Genomic DNA, 8677 nt, shown 5'->3' with positions numbered 1-8677 from the left:
GAACATGACCACATGCTTCAGAAGATTTTTGAACTGGTTTATGAGAGGAATTTATAAAATTTTCAGTGAGATTAGAGAAGTCCTTGAAAGCTATAAACAAAGATTAGTAGTCAATTTTGATGAGATCCCAGAAGACCATAATGGGAATAGAAATATGGACAGTAAATACCATGTTCCTGAATATTCTGAAGAAAACAAGTTGGGAATTAGACTAGAGGTTACTGATGTTACAATATGACAAACATCTTGGTTATGTTATGTTTCTGTCTTGAGATTTCCTTGGAAGTTGAAAGCTTAGTTTAAAAGTGACAGACAAATTAATCTGGTCTAGGAAATTCCAAGACAGCCCAGCCCCTAAATTGTGTTTTGATTCTGGTTACAATGAGAATTTAGAGAGAAAGCAGAGCAGAAATATTTGACAATTTTGTCATATTATAATAAAGGAGACAAGGTGAAAGTTGTATCCATAGAAAATTTGATCATTGAAGAGATTAGCATCATTTAAGGGAAGCTAATTTCTTCAGCAACATCCTTTCTCCAGCTGACCCAAAGGTGGGAAAATATAAACATTTTATTTGAAAACAGAGTATTGGGAGTCCTAATCCTACAGGGCTTCCTAGGAAGTTGTTTTCTTAATATTCATTCAATTGTATTCAGCTGTCTAGACACCCACAGGCCATAACATCTAGGGTGCAAGCACTACTCACATCAATGAGTAACCTTGTTGTCTTGCATAGAGTTCTGTTGCTATGTGTATATAGAGCCCATGTGATTTGTTGTCAAAGATATGAGAGATGTGATGTCATAGAGGCTTCCAAGGAAATTTCAAAGGAAAACCTTGAAGGCCCAACAGTATGTGGAGTGAACTCAAGGTCTAGAAATAGTAGCTGAAAGGCCAATGTACTAAGCCATGACAGTGAAGTCATATCTGTAATAGAAACTCTAATCCATCCAAGATACTTGGAATAAAGAAGGTCTGATGAGAGAAGCCATAAATAGAAAGCATATCTAGCTCACAAATAAATCAGGTAAGCTACAGCTAGCAAACACACAGTAAAGGAACTGGTCAAGCATATTGGGGATTACATTATGTCACTTATTAACCTTGATGGTGTGAAGATACAGAATGTATTATTTTCTCTGCTGGATTTGTTCTTGCTTTGGCATGATTGTTATATTCTTATTTCTAGTTTTTAAAATGGTGGTGTTGGTCTGTTTCATTGCATCTAGTTTTCTTACAGCTAACAATTTGTCTTGAATCTGAAAAGATACTTTGGACTCCTTCCTTTTGGTAGTGAAGGAGCAACTGAGAATTGAGAGTAAACAGATTTAGTTTTATGAGTTAGTCATCAGCCCTTGATGGCCAGGGTAAGAATGTTATGTTTGTATCTTAAATTACCTCTCACAGTGAATTGGTATTATCTTGGTTTCTTAGTCAGGGTTTCTATTCCTGCACAAACATCATGACCAAGAAGCAAGTCGGGGAGGAAAGGGTTTATTCAGCTTACACATTCACATTGCTCTTCATCACCAAAGGAATTCAAAACTGGAACTCACACAGAATAGGAAGCAGCGGCTGTTGCATAGAACACGGAGAGATGTTACTTACTGGGTTGCTTCCCCCTGACTTGCTCATCTTGCTGTCTTATACAATCCAGAACTACCAGCCCAGGGACTGCACCACCCACAATGGATTTGGTCCTCCCTCTTGGGTCACTAGTTGAGAAAATGCCTTACAGCTGGGTCTAATGGAGGCATTTCCTCAATTCAGGTCCCTTTCTCTGTGATAACTTCAGCTTGTGTCCAGTTGACACATAAAAACAGCCAGTACACTTGGTTTTCAGATTGAGGAGTTTTGAAGAATGGATACTTTAGAAAGTAAGTCCAATTAGAGAAAGTAAGACAATCAAGACATGCCTTTGAAGGATGTGTTTTATCCCAGATCCATCTTTTCAGTTTCTTTGTTTCTGGATCACCAAGAACTTTATCCTTTTCACATTGATATTCTGTTTGAAAGCAGAGCTAATAGCAATGAAGACAGAGAAGCATCAGTAAAGCCAGTGAAACTATAATTAAAAAAAAATCTTTTGTTGATTTTGACATATGTGACACAATGATAATAACTGACCAAAAGAAGTACCTTCTATGTCGTTATGGCAATAGAACTAGTGATACTGGAGATGTGTAAGTTAGCCTGCATTTCACTAAAAGTGACAACAGCCTGTAACTTGTCATTTCTACCATTCTTTTTTTATAGATATTATTACTAACTTCTGGAATTTAAATCTGGTTATGGAAATGAAAACAGATCCATAAGCCCAATATCCTAGGGTTAAGTTGAAGACTACTGTAATAAAAATTTCATAAGTGAAAGATAAAAAGGAAAGTCAAAACATAGAAGACCATGGCAATGACAAAGATGATGATGATGTAGAGGAGGAAGAGGAAGAAGAGGAAGAAGAGGAAGAAGGAGGAGGAGGAGGAGGAGGAGGAGGAGGAGGACCTCATTCCAAACACAGGACAATAGTGAAATAAATATCAGATTTCTTGCCAGAAAATTTACAAGTCAATCATGAACACCATATCTAATGAATGTGCCCTTGAGTGATGAAGGAAAAATAAAGATTTTCCAGTAGAAACATAAACTAAGGAATTTAATGATCTCTGACCCTCCACTGAAAGAAATATTAAATCTGAGATCTTCAAGTTAACACAGAAGGCTGCTAAGTACTAAAACAAAACACAAAATACCAGAAAGATTTTTCAGGAGACAGAGTAAGATAGCAGCTGAGTAAAATTCTCAGGCAATTATCTCCTCAAAGTCACACCTACTGAAACAGCTATTTATATGTGAAGTAACTTCACAAGAGTTAAGAATGCCAGTATTAAGAGTACATAGTTCACAATTGTAGTTTAATAAAAGGAAAGGCACTGAGAAGAGATGGGAAAAGATGACTGTCCCTATCTCTCTCCCAATTCTAGCTGGGTAACATGGAGAAGGATATTTGCCACTTAGGTTTTTTAAAAAAAGGAATTATGTCTAAACCAAGTACTAAGGATTTCATGAGAATAATCAGTGACAGAAGATATTCATAACCTCAGTTCAAGGAGAATAGTTGAATAATACATTGCTAGAATTGTATTAGACAAGCTGCAAAGACACTTCCTAGACACCTTTTTCCTAAATTTGCCAGAACAATGAGCAAGTCTCATGGGAAGCAAGTTAGAAAATTTAGCAAAGAACTTTGTCTTAATTAGGGTTCTTACTGCTGTAAAAAAGGCACCATGACCAAAGTCAGTCTTATAAAGGACAACATTTAATTGGAATGGCTTATAGGTTCAAAGTCCTGATCATCAATGTGGGAGCAGAGCAGCATCTAGGCAGGCACAATGCAGGCAGTGCTGAGAGTTTTACATCTTCATCTGTAAGCGACTAGTGGAAGATTAACTTCCAGGCAGTTAGAGTGAGGGTCTTAAAGTCCATGCCCATGTAGGATGATGTCATTATGCAGCAAGGCAGGTGCAGGATAAGGAGAAGACTAACACTGGATGAGAACAAAGGGTAGGCAGGGTAAAGTCTAGGACGCAGAGAGGAGAAGTAGTGAAAAGGAAGATGGAGACAGAGGAGGAGGATGATTCTGATCCAGGTGGTCTAGGTCAATTTTATCTTGTCTAGGCAGGTGATTTTATCTTTATTAACTGGCAGTGAATTTATTCTGTGGATGTATTGTAAATTGAGAATTTAACATGTAAATCTAAATGTTAAACACAAGTTTCTATAGCTTTGATTTTACAGGGCTAGAGGGGATGTGGATAAAGTTCCCAGTGGGCAGAAAGACAACTCATCTCAGTTCTGAAAGCAGTGCTAGGCTATAGAATGGCTGGGGCTAGCATGTCGTGGTGCAATGCTAGAACAGCCCGTGGAACATGATGTGTGTGTGTCAGGTGTGGTAACAACCCACCAGGGGGACAGTGTGTGAAAGCAGCTGGCAAAGAAACAGCCTGAGCACTCAGCTCCCTCAGAACCACACTGAGAACGTGGGAGAACTGGTTCCCATAGCAGCTTTTTAAATTTTCACCGTAATATGCCCACAATGACACACCAATTGCAACAAGGCCACACCTCCAAATAGTGCCACTCCTTGGGTCAAGCATATTCAAATCATGACATTCCACTCCCTGGGCCCCATAGGTTTGTTCAAACACGTGAATTTTTGGGAAACAATATCTAGCCATAGCATGATAAGAAACTACATTTAGGTCAACTTCCAAAGCCCCCATAATCAGTATCAACAATATTAGAAGTCCAAAGTCCAAAGTCTCTTCTGAGATCCATTCAATCACTTAACCATAATCCCTGAATCAAGATAAGAAACCATCTGGGCAAACTCCAAACTCTGCATCTCCATGTCTGATGTCAAATCAGTTTTCAGATCTCCAACTCCTTTTTCATCTTTGTTAACTACAACAAACTTCTTTTCCTGGGTTGATTCCATGCCCTGATAGCAGCATGCCTCAAGATATACTATGGCTATGACATGTGGAATATCTTGGGGTCTCCAAGGTAACTACTATGTTGGAGCTTCTTGTTTGAATATCTGGGATCCATACATGATCTTCTGGGCTCCTGCAAAGGGCTAGTGTCACTTCTCCAGTTCTGCCCTCTGTAGCACTCTAAGCTCAGATTGATCCACTCCACTGACAATGCTGTTCTTGGTGATCATTCCATAGTACTGGCATCTCCAACACACTTGAGTCTTCTGCTGCAACCAGGATTCACCAATAGCCTCTCATAGGCTCTCTTCATAGCGCCAAGCCTCAACTTCTTTGCATGACCACTTTAGTCCTGAGACTGTTCCTTCACCAATGGCCTTCAATGGTCTCTCACAGTGCCAAGTCTCAGCTGATCTTCATGACCCCTTACTACCTTCAAAAGCAGTACCCCCTGGGTGATTCTTATACATCACCAAGCACAGCTGAAACAAAATTGCAACATTACTTGTCTTCAGATCACAGCTTCTTTGTGCTCTCAGAAAACACTTCCTAGAAAATTTTACCTCTGTGATGCTGGTCTCCTCATAATCATGACTAATTTCTTAGCTCCAGTTAACCAGCATCAATTCCCAGTAGTCTCTTCTATTTTTCTCTCTAAAGCCAGAGCCAAACAACCAAAACTGCTTTTTTACTGCTCCTTTATGTGGCTAGAACATGCCCCTCCCTCTTCTTATATTACCAGATTTCTGTTTTCCAATTTTCTCACTGCCTACACTTGGCCTTTTTGGAACTTGATCTGTAGGATGACCTTGAACTCAGAGGTCTGCATGACTCTGTCTCCTTAAATGTGTGTACCACCATGCTTGGATTTAAGCTTGTCTTCCCCTAGAACCTGCTTTGTCCCAAGCTGGCCTTGAACTCAGAGAACTGCTGGCTTTTGCCTCCTGGGATTAAAGGCTTGTACTACTTTGCCTGGACCTAAATTTAGGTAGATGGACTCTTGTCCCAAAGTCACCACTCCCTTAATTCAATGAATAGAGGATTCAGCTTCATTTCACTTCCTGGTGCCTCTTTATATTTTTCCTTCCTAATCTTGATATGCTTGTTCAAAATGCTCTTTATAACATTTAATCAGAGAACAAAATCAATGCTGGGTGTTTCTGGAAATTCCTTTGTCAATGCAATTAAGACAAATCTCTATACTTCAGTTGTAGGTAGATTCTTCAGACAAGGGCAAATAGCAGCCACATTCTTCACCAAAATATCACAAAACAGTCTCTTGTCCACATATTATAATTTTTCTCTTCTGAAACCTCTAGAGCAAGGCTTCCACAATTCAAATCACCCTCAGCAACAGAGTCTTCCATATTTGTACTAAGATGGCCCACTAAGCACCACTTAAACCATACTACAGTTTTCCAAACCCAAAGGCCCCAAATCTACATTCTTCATAATAAAAACATGGCCAAGTCTGTAACAGAAATATCCCAATTCCTGGTACCAACTTCTGTCTTAGTTAGGGTTTTAGTGTTGTGAACTAGGCAGACACAATGCAGGCAGAGCCAAGAGTTCTACATCTTCATCTGAAGGATGCTAGTGGAAAATTGTCTTCTAGGCAGCCAGGATAAGGGTCTTAGAGCCCATGCCTACAGTGACATAGCTATTCCAACAAGGCCACACTTCCAAATACTGTCACTCCCTGAGCTAACCATATTCAAACCATAATAAATTTTTTCTTTGAGCTCAGTAACAGGCCTTCTATAGTGAAAATCTTTGTAATGGTAAAACCAAAGCAACTAATATACACAAAAGAATGTTTATCTAAGATTCTTAGACTTTCCCCAGAATCATAAAAAGACCTCAGTCCTACATAATAAACTTGGAATTCAGCGTGTATAATTTCTAGTTGAGGAATGAGCCTAGAGAAAAAAACCTGGAGACTGTGAAGCTCTCTGTGGCAGTGAGACACAGGTGCAGCACAGGTTAATGTCAACCTTGAGATCAAAAGGGTCATCTTAACTATCTGTCCTCTGATGATGGAACAGCCCAGCTCTCCTAATATCCAGTGCTCACAGACAGTGCCTTTATATGTGCTCTGACACAGGTAAAGACATTAACCCACATAGAATGGGAAGGTTTCATACCTTGGTTGGCTTTCCTTCTACTGTGATGTGGACTTGCATATATCCCTAAAACTATGCAATTACTTACAACTATAAGATACAGACAGGGAAGTAAATACTTTATTTTGCTTTGGAATGTAGTGTAAAACTAATGAATTCTGATATTGAGCAGATCATAATGCCATCCCAAGGCCTACTTGCAGAAAGCTTTATGTACACACACTAGTATCAAGAGGAGTCAAGCAGCTTCAGATTATCAGATCTCTATTAGGCTTAGCATTACGAGTAGCTTGTTTTAGAGAATTTGGACATAAATCCATCTCAGTTGCAGATAACTAGAAATAATGAGAGTCTTATTTCTATCCCAAGACAGTACTGTCTTTCATAAATTGTGGGCTTTGTATATGGCATAGATTTTTAGTTTTGGCAAGAAGAAATTCAGTATAAAAACTTTGGCTAATTTCTCAATAGTGATTCTCTTAAAAGACACACAGAATTCTACACGTCAACTGACAGGCCAACTAGACTGGATGAAATATTTGTGTCTATCACATCTCTAGAGGAGGCATATGGAGACAGCATAATTTTAAAAGTATTCTCCCATTTTAAATTGAACAATAAAGCAAATGTCAGTTTGGAGCAAATGAGCTTTTATTCCCTTATAAAACTAAAACACTGACAATACATGAATGCTGACTATATAGGAAACCTGAGTTTACTTTATCATCTAATATTGAAATGACTTAGAGTCTTAGAGAATATAAGGAAGCCCCTTAGAATTTCTGGATGTAGTGTTATAGGGTTCTCATACAGTACTATGATAGGATTCACATACAGAGAAATAGGATATAGAAGGTTTGGGGAAGAATCTTTATATTTGCCAACATGGGATCAGTGTATTCACATCCAAAAGCTCTAAGCACAATGGGGTGTTGTCATTTATAGATTTCTCTAATATGGTAACATACATTTTTCTTGGGTATTTCTTACAGCTATAATAATAAGGATACATGAGTGTAATAGGGTTGCCATGACAGTATGACACTGGAGCTGCAGGAATGCAATAAGACATGCATACGCTGACACTGATTAGGCCACGTTATTTTTTCTTTGTTTTAAAAGGGCCCTACCCACAATATAGGAACAAACAAAACAGATTATGAATAATGTATTGAAAAGATAACCTAATCCTTCAACATCCTGATGACATTGTATATAATAAAGCATAGAAATGTTTCAGGTCTAATGTTAAGGTCTTCAATTCATTAGGAATTGATTTGTATGCAGGATTAGGGAGACATTTCACTTTCCTACATGTAGATATCCAGTTTTCCCAACATCATTTGTTGAAGACACTGTCTTTCTTGAATGTATGCTTTGGGAATTTTTCTCTAAATTCAGGCATCTACAAGTGCATGGACTCTTATTTGCATACTTGATTCTATTCTGTTAATAAAGGTTTCACTTCTCCTGAAGATTTACATGTCCATGATTCTTCAAAGAATGACATTAAAGACTCAAATAGTATGTAAACACAACGAGTCTTTTATTCTGCAGAAGTCCAGCATGCTAGGATTTTCCCATTACCAAGATAGAGTGACAAACAATTGAGCTCACATGTTTGATTTAAAGTTCATTGGAATTCCAGGGTAGATGAGTTTATTTTACTCTATCTCTAGGCATTCAGGAACCATTACCAGTGCATGGAAGTTGGAAACTGTTGTTGAGGTATCCTGGGGTAGGTGGGTTTGTCTTACTCTATCTCCAAGGATGTTCCACTACAGGGATGTAGGGGCTGGTTGGAAACTGCTGACCCATTGTCCTTGCTTCAGGCCAGGTAGTGGGGAAATTTTTGACTAGCTACTTGAAGCCTGAGTTTTTAGGCCTAATCTCCTGAGCTGCCAATCTGAAGCCTGTCATGGAGTCAGTCCATCTCATCAAAGGTATCATGCTGCTTTTACTACTATGGTTCTGTAGTGTAGCTTGAAATCAGGTATAATGAATGATACCTCCAAATTTAGACTCAAGTGAGACATTTCTAAATATAATTCTTATTGCCC

General features: G+C 38.6%; 1 long non-coding RNA gene across 1 annotated transcript; it reads left to right on the top strand.

Annotated features, from left to right (window-relative positions):
* Positions 1-812: 812 nt before the first annotated feature.
* On the top strand, positions 813-2645 carry LOC120099373 (uncharacterized). The gene is made up of 2 exons (XR_005498532.2): positions 813-1028; positions 2258-2645. It is a non-coding gene; the product is annotated as an uncharacterized LOC120099373 (long non-coding RNA).
* Positions 2646-8677: the final 6032 nt, after the last annotated feature.

This window comes from Rattus norvegicus, chromosome X, assembly GCF_036323735.1.
Source record: "Rattus norvegicus strain BN/NHsdMcwi chromosome X, GRCr8, whole genome shotgun sequence".
NCBI classification, from domain to species: Eukaryota; Metazoa; Chordata; class Mammalia; order Rodentia; family Muridae; genus Rattus; species Rattus norvegicus.
Note: the sequence above shows the minus strand (reverse complement) of the source record. Positions and strands in the feature narration are given on the sequence as shown.